Genomic DNA, 24844 nt, shown 5'->3' on the forward strand with positions numbered 1-24844 from the left:
TCCCGGAACCTCTGACCAAATAATGTTAATTTTCTAAATCAAATAGAAAATAAACAAATTAAGTACATAGCACAATACTAACTTCACCCTTTTGCCAAAAATAAAACATGCTTGGTAAAAATATTTCGTTTTTTTTTTTTTCTGAAATTAAACACAAGTTAAAAGAAAACAAGCACACATAAACAGCATTCAATATTTAATACATTTTCTCTCTGCACACCCTCGCTTCCGTTATATGTGCATTTATTTATTTATTTATGTATTTATTTTATATTATATATTTTACATATACTACAGTGTTTATGTGCCTTCATAACAATCAACTTTTTTTAACTTCTTTGTCACTGCCTCCTGATTACACCCATTTATTTTCTCTTTTTGTGTTCAAGGGACTTTATCTGTTTCTACATGCTCAAGCTGCCTGATCTCATGTCTGGGATGGCATGGTTTGATTTGATTTACATGGACAAACTGCTCTATTGCTGTTTCACCTTCATTTTTCAAAATGTTATACACTACAGGAGAGACCTTATCTATAATTCGAAATGGCCCCTGCCAGGCTGCTAGAAATTTAGAATTTTTCTGTTTACTTTTTCCAAAATGAAACTTGTATACCTGATCCCCTACACTGTATTCCTTTACTGATGTCTTTTTATCATAATACGATTTTTCACTGTCAGCAGCTCTTTCCAGATTTCTCTGCACAAAAGCAAATGCATGTTGCAAATGCCTCCTCAGTTCATCAATATATTCATGAACTGTGGATGCACTCACAAGGGTTTGCTCATGTGTTCTGTATAGTAGGTGTTGTGGTAACACCATTTTCCTACCTGTTAAGACCTCATGGGGGCTAACACCTGTTGCTTTGGCAGGAGTCGACCTGATTGCCATCAAAACCAATGGTAAACGCAAATCCCAGCTGGAACCCGCTTCTGCCACAAATTTCTTTAAAATATCCACAACAGACCTATTGCTTCTTTCAACTGTACCTGAAGACGCCGCCCGATATGCGATATGTAGTTTCCTTTTCACACCTAGTATTTGCCATACCTTACTCATTAGAGTACTTGTGAAATGACTTCCGCTGTCTGACTCAATTCTTTGTGGCAACCCAAACCTTGAGAACACATGGTTCACCAGCAATGTGGCTGCTGTTTGCGCACTACAATCTGTTGCAGGAATGCATTCAATCCACTTCGACATCAAACATACCACACTCAAAATATAACGGTGTCCCCTGCTCGACCTTTTTAAAGGACCTACATAGTCTATTTGCAAATCTGACCATGGGAGAGTTAGGCCTCTTTTCATCAATGGTGCTCTATGCATTGGTGAAGCAGGTTTAAATTGGGCGCATACTAGACATCCTCTAGTATATAATTCCACATCTTGGGACATATGTAGCCAGTAAGCATAATCTTTTAGTATTTCTAATGTTTTTTTGTGAACCTCTATGGCCTGCAGTTATGGCATCATGTGCATGGTGTAGCATTAGTCCTCTGAATGAAAGGGGTACTACCCACTGTATTTGCCCTGTTATGGACTCTCTAATCATGAGTCCATCCTGTAATCTAATTCGTGTTTTGTTCTTTAATAGCACCCTCAACTCTTCTTTTCCCATACAATCATTTTCTGTTAAAGGATTTTGTTCAGGATCTATCAAATGATTATAATAGATTCCCAAATTTTTATCATTCTTTTGTGCCTCAATCAAATCTTGGTCTGGCGTGTCATGACTCCACTGCACCACCGGTTGATCTACCTCCTTTGGTGCTTTAGAACGTGTGACTGCATCAATTTGTATTTCACCCATTAAATAATCAATAGGTAGCAATTCTCCCATCACAGCCCCAATCTTAGCCTGGTGGTCTGCCTTATCATTTCCCTCCTTATCCTCTCCTGGTGTTTTTAAATGCCCACAAATTGTTCTCCAGTATATTGTTAAATTATTTTCTGACACCAATTTGTCTATGGCTTGTATCATTTTTCCATGTTTAAGTGGCTTTTTGTTGTATGTAACCATGCCTCTTGCTTTCCAACCAGGCAAATACTCCACAAAGCTATTCCGTGCATAGTCAGAATCAGTCACCAGGACAATTTCACTGAACTTTTTATCAACTGCAGTAGCAATTGCTTTATAAATGGCTGCCAATTCCGCCACCTGACTGCTCCTATCTCCAATCCTCATCCCTATACTGGGAACGCCTTCACATTTCAACCAGACATTTCCTATTCCTGCCACTAATTGTTTATTATTGTCATTTTCAATGTGAAAAGCACAGCCATCCACATATACAGTTGGCAAATCCTTGCATGTTTTTTCATCAAAAGCTTTGTGTGGTGATTGTTCAAATTCCTGCAAACTAGTTTCCACTTCCATTTCATTTGGTATTTGTTCAGCTGCACAGTCATGTAAGTCAGCTAACCCTTGAGCAATTGGGCTCTTTTTATTTTGTCCATATCTCACTTCTACGGGAAAACCTTGTAATGCCAGCGTCCATGAAGTGATTCTGGATTGCGCTAGATTGCCTGATCTAATTCTTTTACTCTCTAAAAATTGCAAAGGTTGATGATTTGTTTCAATAATCAGCTTTTCTCCCTGAACAATGGGGCGGAAATGTTGTAGCGCCCACACAGTGGTTAATAGGGCCTTTTCACATTCATTAAATTTCATTTCAACTTGGGAAAATGCCTTACTTGCATATGCAATGGTTTTGTGATTCAAATCGTGTTTTTGTGATAACACTGCTGACATACAATGTTCAGAAAAACCTATTTCTATAAAGAAATCCCTGTCCTTTATGGGGTATGCTAAACATGGTGCCTTTACAAGACATTCCTTTAATTTAGCCACTGCATCAGACTGCCCTTTTTCCCATTTCCAGGGAGTTTCAGTTTAAGCAGTTTAGTCAATGGTTGAGTGATTTCTGCATAATTTTCAATGAACTTTCTGTTATAGCCTGTCATCCCTAATAAACTTTTTACTCCTTTCACATTTTTAGGATCTTTTAATCTTTGTATGGCCTCTATTTTCTTCTTTTGTGGATTTAGCCCATGTTCAGTCACTTCATGCCCTAGAAAGTTCCCTTTTTTCTTGCACCATTGTGCTTTTTGCAAAGATACTTTGGCGCCTGCTTTCTGCAATTGGCCAAGTACATGTCTTATTTCATCAAAATGGCTTTTCAGGCTTTCATTTTTTATCAGGACATCGTCCACATAAACTATTGTTCCTCTTTCCGCTGCATCCGGCATGTCCTTTCTCAAAAATATGCCAAATTCACTCCCACTATTGATGTACCCGAACGGAGCTCTAAGCCAGGCATATTGAGTCCTGTCAAATGTAAAGGAAAATAAATTCTGTATCTCCTCTGCCAATGGCACGCACCAATATCCAGAGGTGAGATCTAATGTGGTAAATACATTTGAACCATGTATCTGAGCTAGGCCCTGATCAATGAATGGCAGTGGCCATCTAGATATTGGTACTCTTTTATTTAACTCTCTCAAGTCTGCACATAGCCGCCATTGACCATTTGGCTTCAATACACCTAAAATAGGTGTATTGGATGTGCTATGAATGGGCCTGATGATTCCCCGTGATTCCAAATTTTTAATAATCTCTGCCAATGATTCTAAACATGCCAGCGGTAGTCTATACTGGCGTACAAACACTGGGTTTCTGCTACACCCTTCTGGTAGTGTGGCCACATGTAAATCAGTTAAACCACAATCATAAGCATCTTTTGCAAATACATCCTTAAACTCCATAAATATCTCCCTCAGATTGTCCCTCTCTTCATTGCTTTCACATGCATCCGCTAAGGAGATCTGCTCTTCTACCATTTTGGAAAATTCTGGAAAATCTTCTGGTAAGGGAATCTCGGCGCTTTCTTCTAACTGTGTGGCTGTGTCTTTTTGTAAAGCTGCCACTTTTAAATATTTTGGCATATCAGCTTCCACTTCAATGGGCTGATTTTCTGTTTCATTTTCATTTAAATTAAATATTATGCAATCCTCTTGATGGCAGCATACTGTCTCATTTGAATCATAAGGATACACAGAATGAATTTTAAATATTCCTTTGGGCTGAGAGTCCAGGTGTTCTGGCAACTCGCCCTTGGCATCTACATATTTTTCAGGAATATTCCCAATCACCATGTTATTTAAATCTGCCGTATAATGCGATTTTTGTATGGCCATTCCTAATGGGGAGTTTTCCTCTAAATGAATATCCTGACAACCTTTATTATTTACCATGATTTTTACAGATCCCTCACCAATGTCTACCAATGGAATGTATTCATAATCCAGGCCTTGCTGTTTTATGGATTCATTCAGGCATACAAATGCATCAGAGCCTTTCATCTGCTGTCCATTTTTGCATTTCAGTGTTATTGCAAACTGTTTTGTAAATGCAGGAATAATAGTATCTTTCCTCATTTGTAATTCGACTGCATAAGGAACCAGTTGTGCACAATGACAAGCCCTTCTTTTGTCTTCAAATTCAGGTGCCGGACCACCTAGGCGTGACCATATTTTTTGATTAAGGAAATCTAACACCATACACATTCTGTGCATGATGTCATTTCCCATGTAAAATTCATTTTGTGCTCCACTCACTATCCAGACATTATGGTAAATTGTTTTCTGCCCAATGCTAATTTTAAGCATGCATCTGCCTGCAATTCGGTTTTCAAAGTCTGGACTGTCCAACCCAGAAACATATTGGTTTTTAATCCTAAATTTCGGGATTTCTTCCCTCTCCATAATTTTTTGCAACAATTTCTCATTAATGAAGCTCCTTTCATGGCCAAGCGCTAAAGTGGCTTTTATTGTTTTAAAATAGTCATTTATACCAACATGAACCCATGGTTGCTCATCTTCCATGTGTATTTCTGCCAGAGTGGTAATGTGTTTTTCTGAATCTGTTTTAGGAGCAATATTCTGTTTGCATGTTTTCTCTTTTAAATAGAAACGTAATGTGTGCTCATCTATGGCAGTCTGCCAATCTTTCCTTGGGTCCAAGTATATTTGTACAGGTAGTTTTTCATTGTCGCTCTGCATTTTGTCTTGACACATTAATATGACACTGACACTAGGTATGCAGCTATTCTGGAGATATACCTCCACAGCATCATTTGTTTTGGTAACGGTGTGACATTCATTTATATTGCTGTTTTGTGATTTTAGTTTCTTAGGCCTCAATGGTTTTTTGGTTAAGGACCACAGCACTCCATTCACCCCATCTATGAGAGGAGACAATCTTTTCAGGCAATCTGTCCCCATCAGAAATGGAATTTCACAAATAGATGTGATCAATACCTCTTGTTTCATTCTGTGCTTTCCTATTTTTATGTCAACCTCAGTTACACCTATGATGGGCACCTCCTCCCCATTAAAGTTATGCACTGGGCCTTGATTTTCCTTCACTGTGATTTGACTCTGTGGAGGCCTTCCTTCATTGATACTCTTTACCAGCTCCTTGGACCTAATTGTGGCCTGTGCGCCAGTGTCAATCATAGCAAAGGTGTGGCATTTTTCTTCTACAGTGATGGGTGCATAATATCTGTCCTCAACTTCCTCTAATACACATAAGAAATGTGAATTCTTACTGATTTCAGGGCTCACCTTTCTCAGGTCTTTTTCACTTTTGGCTAAGCATATTGGTAAATGGAAAGACATTTTTCCCTCCTTTTTACCCATTTCTGCGCGAGAGATTTTATTCATTTCTCCATGTTCAGAGGTTTTTTGGAGTGTGGCCACTGTTCGCCCATCCATCTGGGTAACATCAGAGACCACATTACAATCCTCCAACTGAACATGTGTAACAACATCATTCAGCAATTTGTCATTTTTTAATTCTGTGCATTTGTGATCATTTAGTGTGATACCAGCCCTTTCAGCCTCTTCAAAAATATGTGGCTCAAAGAATTCTTCAGGTGATTGACTTGTACCCTCCTTGTGAGTATTTCCTTTTTCTGTCTGTGTTTGGTCATTGTTTTGCTTGCCCAGGGAAGGAGCTATAGCATCCCCACTTACTCCCTGTTCACTGGTATTCTCCATGCATGAGTCATTTTTCTTAAATCTGTTCCTTTGTTCTTTTGGAATTCCTAATGTTTCTTTTTCATTTGTGCAAATCTTTACTGTTTTATTTAGCTCTAAGTTAAACCGTACCTCTTTTTTAGAAGTATTTGCACTTTCTGTCACAATTTCATTTACTAGTACTTTCATTTTTAATCCATTAGGCATCTCAGAGTCGTTATGCAAAATTATATCAGAGCAATCTGTCATTTTGGCACTGCAGTTATCATGAGTACTTAGTCACTTTTCGGAAGCCCCCCGGTCATTGCTATGGCAACCAGCCCCTTCTTTGGAAGGTTGTTTTTGCGCTGTATAGAGCTTTCCTATTTGCTCAGCTAACATTTTCACTTGGGCCTCAAGGCACTGGAACCTTTCCATCTCTCTAGGATCCTCTTTCTGTGGCATAGGTCGATATTGGTTGTTTTCCCCCTGATTGGATCTATTCTGATACCTCTCAGGTGATTGATGTCGGTTGGGATGGTTTCTGAACTCTTGATTCATTTGTGGAGGGGAGCGGGTTGCACCCATCCTTTGATTATAGTCCCCTGGTGGGGAATCATTGTACTGGCGTGGACTGTAGTTCACGTTTTGCCTCATGTCCTGTCTCTCAGATTGTAGGTACTGGCCCCTATGTTGATTTCCATTATCAGTAAATCAATCCACATATCGGGGCCTATCCTGATTACCATATATCATGGTGCTGGGATCAAATCTGCTCTGTGTCCCCAATGACTGGTAGGGACCATCATTTCTTTGATCTTGATTTTGTCTCTGGTTATTGTTCATACCTGCCATATCAGACCGGTATCCTACCCGGGGTCTGTCCCCTAAATACCTAGGGCTGATGTAGCTCTCTCTATTACTAGGATCATGTGATTGGAACATTGGTACAGGAAATGGCGATCTTTGTTGATTACCCCTTTGTTCAGGTGTCACATTATTTTTACCTTGGCTTTGAGCAGACTCAAGGGACATTTTGGCTGACCTGATTTCCATTACTGTGGCTGAGGGTTCTTTAGATTTGGGTCTAGCATCTTTCATTTTATCACTTTCTCTACCCTGACAATAGAGTACCTCATATAGTTTTGTGCTTTGATGTACAATCCATTCACGGTCAAATTCACGGAGTGTTAGGGAGAATTCTCTGTTTAGGCTGAATTTCCCTACCTAGTGAGTCCCCCAGCAGCTTTGCTGGATTTCTGGGGTTTCTTTTTTTCTCCTGCCAAGAGTGAGACTCTTTTACCCTCACTCTTGGACATGTTGAAGTGTGTTTTCTTGGTTAAACCTTGTGTTGAATGGGCTATGGGGTCTTTTACTCCATAGGGCCTCATGTATTTTTTGTGATGTGGGTTACACAGCACCCTCTGTGCCGTGACCCAGGGGTGTCCTAGGGACTCCCCAACCTAGACTCCATACCCTGGGACTGACTACTGTCTCCCAGGGCATGTAAAGTCACCAAAGACTTTGCTAGTCTTGAATCCTGAACAGAACCAGTACAAACCATCATATTGTGGACGTACTGGCTGGGGCAATTCGATTGCCCCAGGGTCTGTTAGTCGAGGGGGCACGTCTCCGTCCCCCCTGATCGAGTTTTGGCTGGTGGCAGTGGAAACTACGTTTTATATTCGACCGCGAATATTTTCCTATGGGATTTCCCATTGTTTTAGGCTAACACATTTAATTATTTATTTACGGTAGCCTTAAACATACCGCCGGTTTATATATTTATTTTTATAACTCCGGTTGGGACTTTTTGCCAAAACTTGATTCTAAAATGGCGTTGGTGTTCGCCTCTGTAACTCTGACCCAAAGTGGAGCCCTTTGTTCCACTTTTGGCGGGCTTCTCCACAGAAGCCCTCCAAAGTGGTGCCACTCTGTCTGGGGTACTTAGGAGGGGTGGAGGGGGATTTAGGCACCCTGGACTGAGTTACCTTGGTAACTCAAGTCGCACTCCGTCCTGATTGGCCCAAGTGGTGAGCCGGCCGGCTCACCACTTAGCATGTTTGAGTGACAGCTAGGCTGGGTGAATGGGGGTTTGCTGCATAAAAGCAGGGCTTTGGGGACTGGAACTTCAGAAGTCGCCACAGGACCAAGAATCCGACGAGGGAAGAGCTGAGCCGACCTGCTTCGACGACACCACCCGGTGGAGCCCTGCTGAACCGTCTCACCACTTTTCCCGACGACCGAGGAGAACTCTTAGCGGAGTGGCTCCTTCCCTTGACTGGTGGGGACAACCAGTTTTCGCCTTCTTTTCGCTTCTCGAGGTATCTCGTGGCCGCCTTGCCAGTGCCAAGCACCCCGTCAACCGGAACCCCACCACTTTTACCCCAACCACGAAAGTCGGTACAACCCTTTAACCGGAGGACTCCGCGGCTGGTTTCTTCCCGGGCAGTGCAACGACCCTCTTCTTCTGCTCTTCAGCGAGAACTTCTTCTCCCCTGACCGACGTCGAGCCCTGCTGCCACTGCCTGGAACAACTGCCACCGCTGGAGGATCCTTTCCGCTTAAGGTACCGTGTTCCGCCTGGCTTCCCTTGCTACCGACTGTACGGGGTAGATTTAGCCCCCGGCTTTCGAACCTGGGAGTGCCTGGAGCACCTTGGCTAAACTTTCTAAGCCACACTAAACTCTTTCTAACTCTGTGCAAGACTTTGAATCCCTAATAACAGTGTGATCTTGGGCACATTTTTGCTCCGGCTACTCTAAGAGTGGGCCCTGCCTAGTGACTTTTGCTCACCTGTGACTTTGTGCTTCTTTGAGCCTATTGCAAGTGTTCTGGATCTTAGAGTGGTGTGTTTAACCCATTTCTGTTTCTCTTTACCCCTTTCCCTAACCTACTAGAGTGTCATCTAACGTTAAGCGCTCACCTCTGTTTTAATTATGTGGTATTAACTTAGAGTTGTCTAGATAGGAGTAAGGGTTGAAACTGCTTTCATCATAACTGTGTTTGAAGTGTTTTTTTTACTATATTTTGCTAGAGTGATTTCCACTTATGTGTATTTAATAAATCAATAACTATATACTTTTGAAACCAAGCTCTGGTCAGTGTTTGCTTGTGCTATTGTGTCCGGGTACATATTGTGTATACTTTGCATACTGCCTAACTCTTCTTGAGGGAAGTCTGACTGCTCAGCCACAGCTACCAGGTAAATCTGGGTGGTACAGACTGCTACCAAGTGGGTTTACTGCTATACCTGTAGTCTTAAATCTTTTGCAGTGTTCCCCAAGGGAACTGCACAGGTTTCTGCTTAACACTGGTGTACAGCGGTGGGATTTGTATTGAGTATACATTTTATTGTGCTTTAGATACCTTAGTGCAACTAACCACAAAGCTTAGCACTGTAAAAGTAATCCTCTAACATGTCAGTTATAGAAAGCTATAGTCAAGAGTCCCTTGCAGCCAAAACTGCTGATTGTTTAAGAGTGCTCTGTAAACCTAAGGATCTCCTGACTAAGGGCAAGAAAATGGAGCTGATTGAAAGATTGTTAGCTAACCAAAGTCTGGGTGATGGTTCAGAGGAACCTACCACTCCAGCCACTGTAGATGACAGTATTGAAGTTAACATGGAGCAAAATGTTGATGATTCTGAGGAAGAGTCAGAAGAGGAGGGTGAGGCTGTTGTAACTGCCCCCCCTAGGCCTCTGCCTGCTCTACCTGCTGTACCTACTGGACCTTTACCAGGTCCCACATTTAGTCCTCAGTACTATGAACTGGAGAAAATGAAGCTAGAATTGGAGTATAAGAAACTTAATGCTCAAACTGACAAAGAACTAAGGCTAAGGGAAATGGAGCTCAAGTATGACTTAGAAATGAAGAAATTATCTGTTGAGAATGTTTCTCTCTCTGGCTCCTCTAGAAGTTCCAGTCCTAAAAGACCCCGGATGCCTAAAGAATTGATTGGTATGTATGAGCCTAAGTTGGATGTGTTGGATTGGTTGTCTCTGTTTGAATATAATCATGGGCTCCAGAACATCACAGGAAATGACTTACTCACCTGGTTGTTCTCTAGGCTTCCCCCTGTTGCAACTGATGTGGTAATGGAGATGGGGGAGGAGGATAGGAAGGACTATGAATGTGTGAAACTAGCTTTGATAGCTAGGTTTGGGAAGACCCCTTCCCAGTATCTTAAGAGGTTTAGGAGCCTCAAAAAGCATGATGGTACCCCTTGGGCTACCTGGGTGAGTGAATGTTTGAAAAACTTAGAGGGATGGATTAAGGGTTACAAGGTGAACACTTATGAGGGAATGAGAAATCTCTTTATGTTGGAGTCAATTTATGATGCCTGCTCTCCTGAGCTCAGACAGCACTTGGCTGATTCACAGGAATTAGATCCTAGGAAGCTAGCTAAGGCTGCTGACTTGTGGGTTGCCAACAGGGCTACTCACAAGGATTCTGGGGTAACTCAGAAGAAGGAGGAGGGAAAGCAGCCACCCAAAGTGAATCCAGAGAATTCTAATACCTCCCATACCAAAGAGGGCCACAAACAACCAAATAACCAGGGTAAGCCCCAGGGTAAACCGAATCAGGCTAGTGTACCTTCTGGCCACAAGCCAGAAGGAGGTCAGAACAAGCCACCCTTCCAGAGAGCATTTGGACAATGCTATGTCTGTCAGGGTACTGACCATATCAAAGGAGATCCCAAGTGCAAGGGTAAACCTGCAGGGATCAGCACAGTCTCCTTAGCCTTCACTCCTGAGGATGAAGTACAGATGGCTAGTGCCCACTTTGAACTCTTTGCTGAAGAACCCTTGGGTCTTCAAGCAACTGTAAACTTAGAGCCTATGGGTCTGGTTAGTCCCCAGAATAGGGTTGTGTATAACTCCCTACCTGTTAACTCTAAGGTGTATTATGTGGACAGTGTTCTTGTCAATGGCCAGGATACTCCTGCCAGGAGAGACACTGGGGCCAGCAGAACAGTAGTGGATGAAAGCTTCTTTCAACCTGAGGATGTGGCCAAAGCACCCAAAGGTCCCACTAAGATGTCTGGAGGCCCTGTCCAAATGGTTCCTATTCTACCAGCCCTCATTCAATGTAACAACATGACAGTAAGGATCCCTGTCAGTGTTCAGGCTGAGGTACCTGGGAAGGTCCTGTTAGGGAATGACCTAAGAACTCTAGGAGTAGTGTCACATACCCCCAGGCCTCCCAGTTTGGAGAAGCAGAACTTAACCAAATTGGCTAGAAAGGCTACCTTGAAGGACCCTTCTAAGCCTGTGGGACCCTCTACTGAGAACCCCACTACAAGCCCTGGTGTTAGTAAGTTGACCTCTAACCCAGGCACATTTCAGGATAGTATGCTAGGAACATGGGCGCCCCAACCAAGCTCCATCATTGTTCCCCTAGTCTCAGAGTCTCTGACTCCCCCTACTTCTGAGGAAGAGGTGGATAGACCAACTAGGCCCCTATCTGGACCTGAGAGAACTGGTAATTCTCAGTGCTGGTGGAAAACCAGGAAAGAAAAGTCTAAGGCCAAAAACCTTCAGACTGTTGGACCTTCTACTGAAGACCCCAACTCAAATCCTAATATTAGGGGGGAAACTCCTAAAATAGGTAAGGGTAGATCTAAGAGGAAGGGGAAGCAGGTACATTGCCTAACCCCAACCCCTCCAACTAAGAGGCCTAAGACCCAACCTGCTCCCACAAGAGAGGTGGTGAGGAACCTTGGAGGCCCCTCTAGATCTAAGGGAATCCTTTATAAGGACCCCTTCAAAAAGCCTAACATAGGTTCAGAAGTTGTACCAACTTCCGAGGGACTGGTCAACCAGATCCCCTATAACAAAAAGACTGATGTTCCTCAAAGGGTTTATAGGTCCTTTAGCTTGCAAAAGAAAACCTTTGAGTTCTCCCTTAAGCAAAGGTCAAGGTGTCACCATCAAAATGCTGATGGACTCTCTAGGATGTATATCATCGACTAGAGGTATGAGGTTCATCCAGGAGTGGATTAAATCCTCCTGTCCCTTAGTCTGGGGGGGGCGAGTGTTAGGGAGAATTCTCTGTTTAGGCTGAATTTCCCTACCTAGTGAGTCCCCCAGCAGCTTTGCTGGATTTCTGGGGTTTCTTTTTTTCTCCTGCCAAGAGTGAGACTCTTTTACCCTCACTCTTGGACATGGTGAAGTGTGTTTTCTTGGTTAAACCTTGTGTTGAATGGGCTATGGGGTCTTTTACTCCATAGGGCCTCATGTATTTTTTGTGATGTGGGTTACACAGCACCCTCTGTGCCGTGACCCAGGGGTGTCCTAGGGACTCCCCAACCTAGACTCCATACCCTGGGACTGACTACTGTCTCCCAGGGCATGTAAAGTCACCAAAGACTTTGCTAGTCTTGAATCCTGAACAGAACCAGTACAAACCATCATATTGTGGACGTACTGGCTGGGGCAATTCGATTGCCCCAGGGTCTGTTAGTCGAGGGGGCACGTCTCCGTCCCCCCTGATCGAGTTTTGGCTGGTGGCAGTGGAAACTACGTTTTATATTCGACCGCGAATATTTTCCTATGGGATTTCCCATTGTTTTAGGCTAACACATTTAATTATTTATTTACGGTAGCCTTAAACATACCGCCGGTTTATATATTTATTTTTATAACTCCGGTTGGGACTTTTTGCCAAAACTTGATTCTAAAATGGCGTTGGTGTTCGCCTCTGTAACTCTGACCCAAAGTGGAGCCCTTTGTTCCACTTTTGGCGGGCTTCTCCACAGAAGCCCTCCAAAGTGGTGCCACTCTGTCTGGGGTACTTAGGAGGGGTGGAGGGGGATTTAGGCACCCTGGACTGAGTTACCTTGGTAACTCAAGTCGCACTCCGTCCTGATTGGCCCAAGTGGTGAGCCGGCCGGCTCACCACTTAGCATGTTTGAGTGACAGCTAGGCTGGGTGAATGGGGGTTTGCTGCATAAAAGCAGGGCTTTGGGGACTGGAACTTCAGAAGTCGCCACAGGACCAAGAATCCGACGAGGGAAGAGCTGAGCCGACCTGCTTCGACGACACCACCCGGTGGAGCCCTGCTGAACCGTCTCACCACTTTTCCCGACGACCGAGGAGAACTCTTAGCGGAGTGGCTCCTTCCCTTGACTGGTGGGGACAACCAGTTTTCGCCTTCTTTTCGCTTCTCGAGGTATCTCGTGGCCGCCTTGCCAGTGCCAAGCACCCCGTCAACCGGAACCCCACCACTTTTACCCCAACCACGAAAGTCGGTACAACCCTTTAACCGGAGGACTCTGCGGCTGGTTTCTTCCCGGGCAGTGCAAGGACCCTCTTCTTCTGCTCTTCAGCGAGAACTTCTTCTCCCCTGACCGACGTCGAGCCCTGCTGCCACTGCCTGGAACAACTGCCACCGCTGGAGGATCCTTTCCGCTTAAGGTACCGTGTTCCGCCTGGCTTCCCTTGCTACCGACTGTACGGGGTAGATTTAGCCCCCGGCTTTCGAACCTGGGAGTGCCTGGAGCACCTTGGCTAAACTTTCTAAGCCACACTAAACTCTTTCTAACTCTGTGCAAGACTTTGAATCCCTAATAACAGTGTGATCTTGGGCACATTTTTGCTCCGGCTACTCTAAGAGTGGGCCCTGCCTAGTGACTTTTGCTCACCTGTGACTTTGTGCTTCTTTGAGCCTATTGCAAGTGTTCTGGATCTTAGAGTGGTGTGTTTAACCCATTTCTGTTTCTCTTTACCCCTTTCCCTAACCTACTAGAGTGTCATCTAACGTTAAGCGCTCACCTCTGTTTTAATTATGTGGTATTAACTTAGAGTTGTCTAGATAGGAGTAAGGGTTGAAACTGCTTTCATCATAACTGTGTTTGAAGTGTTTTTTTTACTATATTTTGCTAGAGTGATTTCCACTTATGTGTATTTAATAAATCAATAACTATATACTTTTGAAACCAAGCTCTGGTCAGTGTTTGCTTGTGCTATTGTGTCCGGGTACATATTGTGTATACTTTGCATACTGCCTAACTCTTCTTGAGGGAAGTCTGACTGCTCAGCCACAGCTACCAGGTAAATCTGGGTGGTACAGACTGCTACCAAGTGGGTTTACTGCTATACCTGTAGTCTTAAATCTTTTGCAGTGTTCCCCAAGGGAACTGCACAGGTTTCTGCTTAACACGGACCAATTGGGATATGATGTCTTTCTGTAGCCCATAGAAGTATGCAGTTTTAAACTCATTGGAATTTGAGTCAAAAGATACATCAAAGCGAGAAAATGCTCTTTTTAAGTCTTGTAAAAATTGGCGAGGGGATATATTAGGTCCAGCAGTAATTGTGTACGCGACTTTCTTTGCCTCCTGCAATGACTGAAAAGGAGAAAAATGACGCCTAATTTCTTTTTCAAACTCCAGCCATGTCATATTCTGCTGTTCATTTAACCCGCTTATGATGCTGGCCGTCGGGGCATCTAAAGTTAAATGAAAGTATTGTCTGTACTGTTCCTTAGGTATATGGAGTGCTTTAAAAATGTCATGCACCGCTTCTAAGTGATCCTCAATGCAGCATTCACCTCCCTTTTTAAATGGTTTGATCAGGGCTTTAATGGATTTCATTATTTTTATGGGGCTACTTGTTGCAATGCATGGAATTGCACTATTTTGTGATTCACTCCTGTTTTCAGGTGTATGAGATTGGTGGCCGCCCCCAATGGGAGTATCAAATCCCCCAAGGACGCTGCAACCAAGTTCAGTCACCGACCCAGTCACTGGAGCACTAGCTCTTTGGGCAGAGCTAGAATTCACCTCCACTCCATTGAATGTGGTACCCTGCCGCCTCTCCTGGGACCTGGGAATGCACATTTGCTGTTCTAAGTCCTTACACTTTTTAAGGAGTCTGTTGGCTTCATCTTGCAAATAGTTGTTTTCACCATTCATTTTATTAATCACCTCCTGCATGTCGCACATTTGCATTTGGCATTCATTGAACTCTTTATTTCTCTTGTCTCTTTCTTGAATCATTTTAATCATTTCTTGTTCTGCACTCTGGAGATCACCTTCTTTTTCACAATGTTCTTTTTGTAAAATCTGCATCTCTGAAACAACCTCATCTTTATCCCGCCTAATGTGATCCACTAAGGCTTTTAAGTGTGCCAATTCTTGCTCACTATCTTCAAATTGTTTCTTGCTTTTGGATAACTGAGTATCAAAGTCTCTGCATTTTAATTGCATGTCTTTTTGGCATACATCCAATTCTGCTCTCAACATTTCCTGATTTTTACTTGCCCCCTCTAATTCAGTCTTTAACCTGTTAATTAGCTGAGTATCATTCTCTTGCATTCTCAGGGACTTGTTTAAAATAAACCATATTTTGCCGCATAGCCGTATTAAACAGTCTTTCTCTCCACTTTTATCGGCTGCATTCAATAATCTTGTAAGGCAGACCTGAATTATGCTGCCTTCTGCAAAAATATTGTCTAGTTTTTCTTTCTGCACCTCACCCTGAATGCGGTTACTCCATTCCAACGTGCTATTTGACGACCAATTCCCATGTGCAAACAACTTTGCCTCTAAATATTGCACTAGATCTGAGAATGTGGTTTCCCTTTGTGACATTCTGAAATTCGTTTTTAGTGGCACACTGCTATTATAAAATGGGTTCCCTTTAATGTGCAAATGGCAGTGTGAGACACACTTGCCACGCCCAGTAGGTACTCTATGATCACTTTCCCGGCCTGCAATGCACCATAAATATGTAGGGTATTTTGTGGATATTTGGGGCCTGACGGTATTTTCTTACCGTCGAAAAATAACTTAGCAACAATCACTCCTTGTATTCAGATTGGGCCATGTACAACACTAATACAGTGGACATGCATTATTTCAGCACCCAGACATGCATATTTGGTGTGCGTGGTTGGTATGCGTATTTGGTGGTATTTTGGTGAGCATTATTCCCTTGTTTTATTGGTGGCCCCAATGTCCAGAATCCCTTATCTTTGCTTAGATTTTTCGTGTAATCACTAGAGAGACCTCAGGCCTACATTTCAGGAATACCACATTTTCAGTGTTAGTGTTAGTGTGCCACCATGGGCAATCTCACTGACTTATTTACGACAGAGAGCTATATGTGGTAATTTCCACTACCTTATATACGGTAGGGAACTATGTCCAGAGAGTCTCTCTTCCCGTTGGCTCATGTACCTTCAACGAGCTATGCTACAATCACTCACAGCTGTTCATACTGAATCTGATCATGCAAAATGACAATTGCACTGTTTAAAAATCTCCCCACATCATCAGCACTGTATTGGTAAATATTAAACACACCACCCGTCTGCTTTCAAATATTTTTCTGTATTATAAAAGTTGCATTTAAACACGATCTCATTCTTTACAGAAATAAATAAAACAGCACATTAACAGCATTGTCTGTAATACACTGAAAAAAAATGGCGGAGAACAGAACACAATTTGCAACATTAACGTGTGATTAAGGCACCGGAATCTCCTTTCCTACTCTGACTGAACATTCTCGTCTCGTACACACTCAGCTCCCACACTTATGTAATTACCTTATCTGTTCAGAGTTTTCTTCAGCTGTTCTCTTTCTGAATGTGGCTCCCTTGAAGATTAACCCCAGTAAAAAGGATCGCCTTTCCTTCTCAAACCGGGGTCATTGCCTGGAATTCTCAGCTTTTGCAGATAGGAATGCTCCAACCAGGAAAAGGTCTTTCTCCCAGCTCTGCCAAATCTTGACTGCCCTTCTCTCTCCTCAAACTCCCCCCAGCAAAACTCTGATCACTCCCTCTAACATGATACTTGCTATGACGCTGCTCCAATCAGAATCAATCATGCCATCTCCTCCTTCTCTACACAATGGCTCATTTTTATAGTAATACTGTGTAACCAACTGATTTCCTGTTCTTTCGAGCTCTTTTGCTTCCTGTAATTATGTGGACAGGGCAGCAGAGAAAAGAAAATGGATGTGCGTTTAAAAGTTCACTTTCAGAATAGGCCTAATTCTGCAGTGGAGACACATTTTTATTAGTGGATTATGTTTCATTAGTCAGGTTAGTTATAAGTAATGTTAGTTATTATTTTCAAATGTGTCTCTCGCACCATAGGCATTTCAGGTGAAAAATAGTGTGCATTTTTGAATGTGCACGTGTGCTTTTAACTGTAAAAATAGATTTGCATCTTATATGTTAAAATCGTTTTTGACTGAATGACCTGTCTTTTCTTGTTAATCTGGTAACACATATAGCAATGCACCATAGGCATTTGGTGCTGCATCAAAAAAAAATTGCTACCTGTGCAGTAGTGCTGTACTCTGTGCTGTACACGCCAAATATCCTTACAATTGCCAATTATAGTGCTACATTAGATAATTTGGCTGTATGTTTTCCATCTGGTTTATGCACAGTGGCAGTAAGCCCATTATAGAAAAATACAGCAATCTGGGCAAATATTACATTAACAGTTCTTCGTGGTATCCTAGCATGTATTTCAAAAGGGAATACCCAGCATATTTCTAATCCACCCTTTTGGGGAGCAATATAATTGCATCTTGAAAAAGGAAAACCTCTCAACTCCCAGAACTGATTTAAAAAACATACATATGCTGAACTCCATGTTGATTCTGTTTGATTATAGGTTTTGTTTAATCGCGGAAGAACTTTGGAAGATGATACAGTAATGGGTGTAAGCCCCTTGAGAAGAATGTCAGATCTCTCAATTTGCAGGTCAAAAATCGATTGACAGAACACACTGATGGAATTTGATTTTTTCTTAAACCTTAGGACTGGATCTACCTACCAGTACATCAGAGAAAAGGTGCTGCCACTTTGTTGGTGGGGGCCATTCCAGATCGTGCTCACAACTCAGTTTGCTGTTAAAATTAAGGGGCCTCTGATTTTGGTCTATTCCTCCAAATGCTGAAGGTGCTGCCTCCATCTGAATCATCAGTGTTGACTACAACATCTCTGCAGACCGCTGCTTTGCACACCTCTGGAGAGATTGCATCATTAGGATCATACATATGCAAACTGAATTCTGTATGGGACTCTATTGTGACGAGTGGCACATCTTTAATGCCTGTTCAGAGACTGAAGCTGCTTTAGGGCAGGTGTCAGAGGGAGCTTAAGTTTATCCAGCACTGTCATAATCAGTGAGTGCTGACAGAGTTTCAGAAGAGGACCAGCAATAATCTGATTCTGCTTTCGAAGGTTCTGATTCCATTTTTATCACTGCAAGTACCCTTTCCATCCAGGTAAACAAAGGAGCAGTGATTAAGTGATTTGTTTTTGCGCATTACCTGATGTTACTGTCTACCACTTCAATGGGTACAAGGCACACTGGGACTCATTACGAGTATGGAGGCAGCCATGCCCTTAATAAGGGCATGGCTGCCTCCATACCGGGTTCCAGTACCGGGTTCTGTGAATGAGGAATTACCGGATCATTCCAACCTTGGAGGACCAGGTAATTCCTCATCCACGAAACCAATCCCCATTCCCATTTGAGCCCCCATAGAGCTCAATGGGAATGGGGATGGTGCTAAGAACAGCCCCGTTATTAGCTCCTTGGTCCCCTTGTGGGACCCGCTAATGATGTCTGGTCTGACCAGAAATTCTGTGCGGGTCCCGCAAGGGAAACTCATAATAGGGCATCCCGTAATGAGCGGTGTCAGTCCCGTACTGGCACCATTCATTACGGGACTGCTAGGGTCGTAATGAGGCCCACTGTGTCAACATTTGCCAAGAGCTGCATACATCTTGTTCTAAAATGAACAACAGTAAGACTAAATCTCTTGTCTTTAGAAGTAAAACAACCAGGCACGTGAAAGTGCATTTAGAAATCGAAGGGGTTGTGCTGGGAGCAGGTTACCATGTATAATTACTTGGGCTAGAGTTTGAATGAAAATGGCACATCTCATGATCACGTTTAAAAAGCCACTACGACTCTGACTAAGTATAGTCGAGTATTGGAGATTTCATTTTATGCATGGAAAGGGAGCACTGTCTGCCCTGAAACTATGTAATGTAACAGCTATGCCAGCATCAACATACAGTGCAGAGATTTGGGGTCCTGAAAAGCTGTTGAACTTAGGAGTAGCAGAGAACACATTCTAAAAATCAATAATGATACAACCAAATAGTGCCCTGAATGCCATACTACATTTAGAATGTGAAGTGTGCCCTATTGTATATTCAGCGGCCATCAAACTTTTGTTTCTATGATTCTGTATCTGAACAGACCCAGGCTCCGCATGCTTAAAGAGTTATTGGTAAACTTCCTAGCACAGGAAGGTAGCCGTACAACAGCATGGCTGAGGCACATGAAATATTGGTGTGCAACCTTGGGTCTTGATCACTGGGAGCGGCCTTCAACTATGAACTCTGGGTGCAAGGAAGTGCTCAATGCGGCCAGCAGGGTTTATTACAAAAGGGCCTTGGAGGTAGCCTGTGAATGTTTTTCTTGTGCCCAGTATTATTTGCAGATTAAAGGTACTTTCGGCTATGGATACTAATTAGACGCTATTACACCTAACCTTTCTCACTCATTAGTATATGCTTTGAGAGCCAGAACTTTGCAGGTAGCCTCCTTCACGAGGAAATGGAGCGATTTAAATTGTCCAGTCTGTTTGTGCTGTGCCGCACTGAATGAGTACGTTCTCCACTTTGTTATATTTTGCCCCAGACACAACGACCTTAGAGTAATGTGTTTATTACTCTAAGGGTGGTAGAGGCATTGGAATACTGCAAAAGTTGTGATGATGTCAATATTCTATATTTAACGCTAAATTCATTCTCGGGGCGCCGTTGAGAAGAGGCAAAGTCCACTGGCGTAACAGGGACCCCGCACCTCCCACGGTGCGGGGGGGCCCGCGACCACATGTTCTGGAAGGGAGCCCCACTTGGAGTTAAAAAAAATTAAAAAAAATTGCAAATTCTTTTTTTTTTTTACATTTTCTTTTTTAATTCACTCTGCATTTCTAAAGAAATGATTTCTGTAACAGAAATTATTTCTTTATGAAGGCAAAGTGAATGCAAAAAGTCTGGTGGCTACCCCCACCCCATGACATGAAGACCCTAGGCTGGAGGGCTCCATGTCATGGGGTGGAGGAAGCCCTATGACTTCAAAAATAAATAGTTTATTTTTGAAGTCACTCTGCCTTCATAAAGAAATTATTTCCGTTATGGTTCAGTCCTTAACGGAAATAATTTCTTTATGAAGTCAGAGTGACTTCAAAAAGAACTATGGGCCTCATTACGAGCATGGCGGTAGCCGTGCCTGTATGGCAGGCACAGCTACTGCCATGCTTGCTACCAGTACCACCTCCCGCGATTGGGCAATAACCGGACATTACAAGATGAATGGGCCGGTAATTGCCCATTCGCGGGTGTTGGTATTGACCGGTTCCCGATCCCCATTCTGCCGCATAGGGCAGAATGGGGTTGGGGAGCATGGTTGCGCCAGCCCCGGTGATAAAGGTGCCAACGCAATTACGTGTTATGCTCGCGGGTGCCGCACAGCCCACCAGGTAAGACCTGGCGGGCTGCCAGGAACCTACGAGCAGAACTCGTAATGCGTCGGGACGGTATGAACAGTGCCGGTGCCTTACCGGCACCGTTCATACAGTCACCGCCAGGGTCCTAATGAGGCCCAATGTATTTTTTTATTTGTGAGTGTATGGTGAAAGAGTGCACACAAATGTATGGGTGGCTAGGTATGCGTGTGTGCGTGCACGGTGAAAGGATGCACACTTAAATGTATGGGTGGCTGCCTGGGTGTGCCTGTATGGTGAAAATGTCCACACTTTAATGTATAGGTGACTGTCTTTGTGGGGGTATGGTGAAAGGGTGCATACAAATGTATGGGTCACTGGGTGTGCGTGTATGGTGAAAGGATGCACACTTAAATGTATGGGTGGCTGCCTGGGTGTGCATGTATGGTGAAAGGGTGCACACTTAAATGTATGGGTGGCTGCCTGGGTGTGCCTGTATGGTGAAAGAGTGCACTCTTAAATATATGGATGGCTGGGTGTGCGTGTGTGTATATATGGTGAATGGTGTGTGTGCTTGTGTTCAGGGGTGCAACAAAACCTACATTTCAGGGGGGCTAACCCTTAAAATGTTGGAAGAGGTGCTACCTTCACGTGTGGTGGGGAGGAGCAAACTTATTTGTGTGGGGGCATGTAACTTCTTTACGCATTTTAATGAGACTATTCTAGTGCAGCTTCAATGTTACAAGCAGTTAACTCTCTCCATTAGGTCTGAAAGCACCCACTTATGGGCTGCTGTGAGAATGACTGGTCTCCTGTTTCCGCTCTACCCTTCCAATCACACCCCTGGCATGCAAGTACTAAACCCACATCACAATTTCAATTGCTTAAAAAAATTGGCATTTGAATGCAGGTACTAACAATAAAATGCTGTACATTAGTAATTGCTGGGCCGGGCCCTTGTTAACGGCAAATCCCAGGTGCCCTTTGACATATGTGCCCTTTTCTGTCCGGCAACTGCTCTGTAGGTCAGCCAGGTCAAGTCAACATAGCCCACAATTTCAGTGGGGGTGGAGTGCTGAAGCCCAGTCAGCTCAATGGTGTTGCACCACTACTTGTGTTTAATGCCTTGATTTATTATTGGTACTCTTCTTTACACCTAACCCTATTCTTCCTCATCCCAGTACTTGTGTATGAGGCAGTACTTGTGTATGAGGCACTATGCCTCATAGACAAGTACTGGGATAAGGTAGAGGTACGTGAAAATACTGCTTAACTTAGCTACCTGTAATCTTCATTACTCCTAGTCCCACCATTCCTCATCCCAGTACTTACCAGTGAGGCAAGGAGCCTCATACGTAAGCACTGGAACAAGGAAGAGGGACGTGGAGGTAATTCTGGGCCAATGAGCTGATTTTGGAGGTTGGGGTAGGGGATGGGAGGGAGAAGGGATGTGTGGGGGGGTGGGGTTGTGCAATAAATCATAATGGTCGTCCATGTCCAAGCTAAGCAGGCATAATATATGGTATTAGTGGCTAGAGAGGCATTTTGGTGCAGCCAGTCTAGTCATTCCTCAGTTTGGTATGACTTTTTTTTAACTGGACCTTTTTGATAAAGCAGTCCTGCTAAGTGCAATTACCTGGCTAGACTGGCATTTGGGTTCTGCCAGTCTAGCAGTTTCTTACTGCGGCACTGTTTATTTTTCTGGGAATCTGTGATAAAATGATATGTTATGATATAATAAGTCATATATAACGCACCTGTACACAAGTGTTTTTATGCACGACAAAACAAGAAAATGGAAACTGAGGGAGGACAAGCCAAATGATCTTATTAAGGCCCTCATTCTGAGTCTGGCGGTAGGGGATACCAGCCACCGGTAAGGAGACCGGTGCTGGTAATCCCCTACCGCCCGATTCCGAGGTCCCCCAATGGGACCCGTGAGGTACGTTTGGTCAGACCACACGTCCCTTATGGGTCCTGTTAGGGGACCAGGGCGCTAATAACAGGCTTGCCATTCGCGAGCCCGTTATTTGCGCCCTCCCCATTCCCATTGAGCCCTATGGGGGCTCAAATGGGAATGGGGAATGGCATTTTTAATGGGGCTTACCAGTCCCGCAAAGGTCGGACTACACTGATAAGTCCCCATTGAACTGCACAGGTGACGGACCCGTTATTGGTGGCAGTCATGGCACAAATAGCGCAATGACTACCACCAAACACGGAATGAGGCCCTAAGCCTTGTGTCATTCAGATCGTGCAAATGCGAGAACGACAAGTGCCAAGGGAAAGGGAGGGGGAAGTGCAAGGGAGAGGGGAGGGGAAAACAGGGCAGCACTGCTCTGAGTAAGTGCCGCCAGGGCAGCGCGGCTCTGGGTAGTGCAAGGAGAACAAGGGACTGTAGGGTTACAGTTACAGCCCTTAACTGCGTGGCAGGCCTGGAGGCAGTGCAAGGGTGACTGATGAAGAAAGAGCCTGGACTCAGTGAGACAGAGGGTAGCCAATCAACCAGTTGGTACAGCAGACAGGTAGGGCAGGTAGGTCAGCAGGGGAGGGATAGAGAGAAAGCAGAGGAGAAGAGGAACCTTTTGAGCTGCTTCCAGAACTTCAGATGGTCCGGCTCAAGTTTGGGAGGGTCAGGGAGGCCATTTCAGAGGTAGGCACCTGCAGGGGAGAAGCATCTACCCCCCACTCTCTGCCTGGAGAAGCATCTAACACTTAGGGCTCGAGAAGGAAGGTATTTTAGAAGATAGCTTTGGATGTAGTGTGGATCCCAGACCCAGAAAGCCTTGTGGACAATGAAAAGGGTCTTGAACTTGATCCTTGCAGCCACGGAGAGCCAGTGGAGATATTTCATGGCTGCAGGGATACAGTCCCTGGGTTTGAGGCCAAGGATAAGTCTCACAGTCCTGTTCTGGATTAGTTGCAGAGGGAGGAGAGCAGAGGAAGGCAGATTGAGAAATTGGCTGTTGCAGTATTCCAGCCTTGAGAGAACCAGAGCTCTGGAGACAGTGAGCTTCTGGGGGAAAGTGAGAAATGGAAGAGTCCCTTTGAGGAGGTGCAACTGGTAGAGGGACTTCTTGGCGACGTCCGAGATGTGAGGAGAGAAAGAGAGGGTGGTGTTGAAGATGACACCAGGAATGAGCGAGAGAGGAGAGCAGACTGAGGGGAGCCTGAAGGAAATCTGAGTGCCATCCGCATAACACTGTAAGTTTGAGGAGAAGGTAGAGATCAGGTGGGTCAAAGGGGCAAAGTAGAGGTTGAAAAACAAGGATGAGATGATAGAGCCCTGGAGAACCCCACTTTTAGAGAATGGTGGTGGAGTGCAAGGGACAAAGTTGTACATGGAGGGGTGGTCCAAGAGGAAGGAGGTCAGCCACTCCAAGGCCTGATCCATGATGCCCAGTTTCTCACAGAGTCAATTGATCAGGATGGCGTGGTTGACCATGCCAAAAGCAGAGGAAAGTTCCAGGATTATGAGGACAGAAGGAATGCTGGAATCAAGGTTAGAGATCAGATCTTCACAGGTGTTCAGGAGAGCACTTTCCATGCCTCTGGCAGCTCCTAAGCCAGACTGATGGTCATGGAGACAACCAACAGATTCAGTGTGGAGAGTATCCTGGCAGTTGGCCAGCTTGTCCAAGAGTTTGGGAGAGGGGAAAGTTCCAGTGGCAAAAGAATGATTACAGAAATCGCCCAAAGCTGGATCAAAGGTGTCAATGTGGTCCTTGATGGTTCTGGAGGAGCAGGTGAGCACCTGTTTCGATGACACTCCATAGATGGGACATGTCTAGAAACCTCGTCAGGTGTTAGAGAGAAAGAGGAGAAAGGAGGAGGAGAGGGAGAGATGGCCAAAGGGGGCCGAGAGAGGAAGAGGGAGAGGAAGAGGAGATAGTGGATAGGATGTCCTGAGTTTTAACGGAGAAGCAAGAGGCCAAAGCCGTACAGAGGGCCTGTTGAGGGAACAGGAGAGGTAGAAACCACAACAGGATTGGCCTTTTCCTTGCAGATTTGAAATAGTTTGGCTGTGTTGTTAGAGGCCGCAGAGACACAGGATTGAATGTGTGCTCTCTTCTTCATGAGCCTTATTGCTTTGACTGGCATTTTGGTGCAACCAGTCTAGGTATGTCTTAATGTGGCCTGGCATGCTTTACTGTAATGTTATTATGTGTCTACACTGGTCTGCATTTTGCAGCCAGTTGGACATGTTTTCATTGTGACATGGCATTTTTAATAGTAAAGCATTAATGCATTAATGTACATGTGCCCTGTTGGTGACTTGCATGTTTTAGATTGCTGTTACCCTACACAACAATAGCAAACACTGGGGCTTTTTA

This window comes from Ambystoma mexicanum, chromosome 8 (genome assembly GCF_040938575.1).
Source record: "Ambystoma mexicanum isolate Mex_15411 chromosome 8, UKY_AmexF1_1, whole genome shotgun sequence".
Classification (NCBI taxonomy): Eukaryota; Metazoa; Chordata; class Amphibia; order Caudata; family Ambystomatidae; genus Ambystoma; species Ambystoma mexicanum.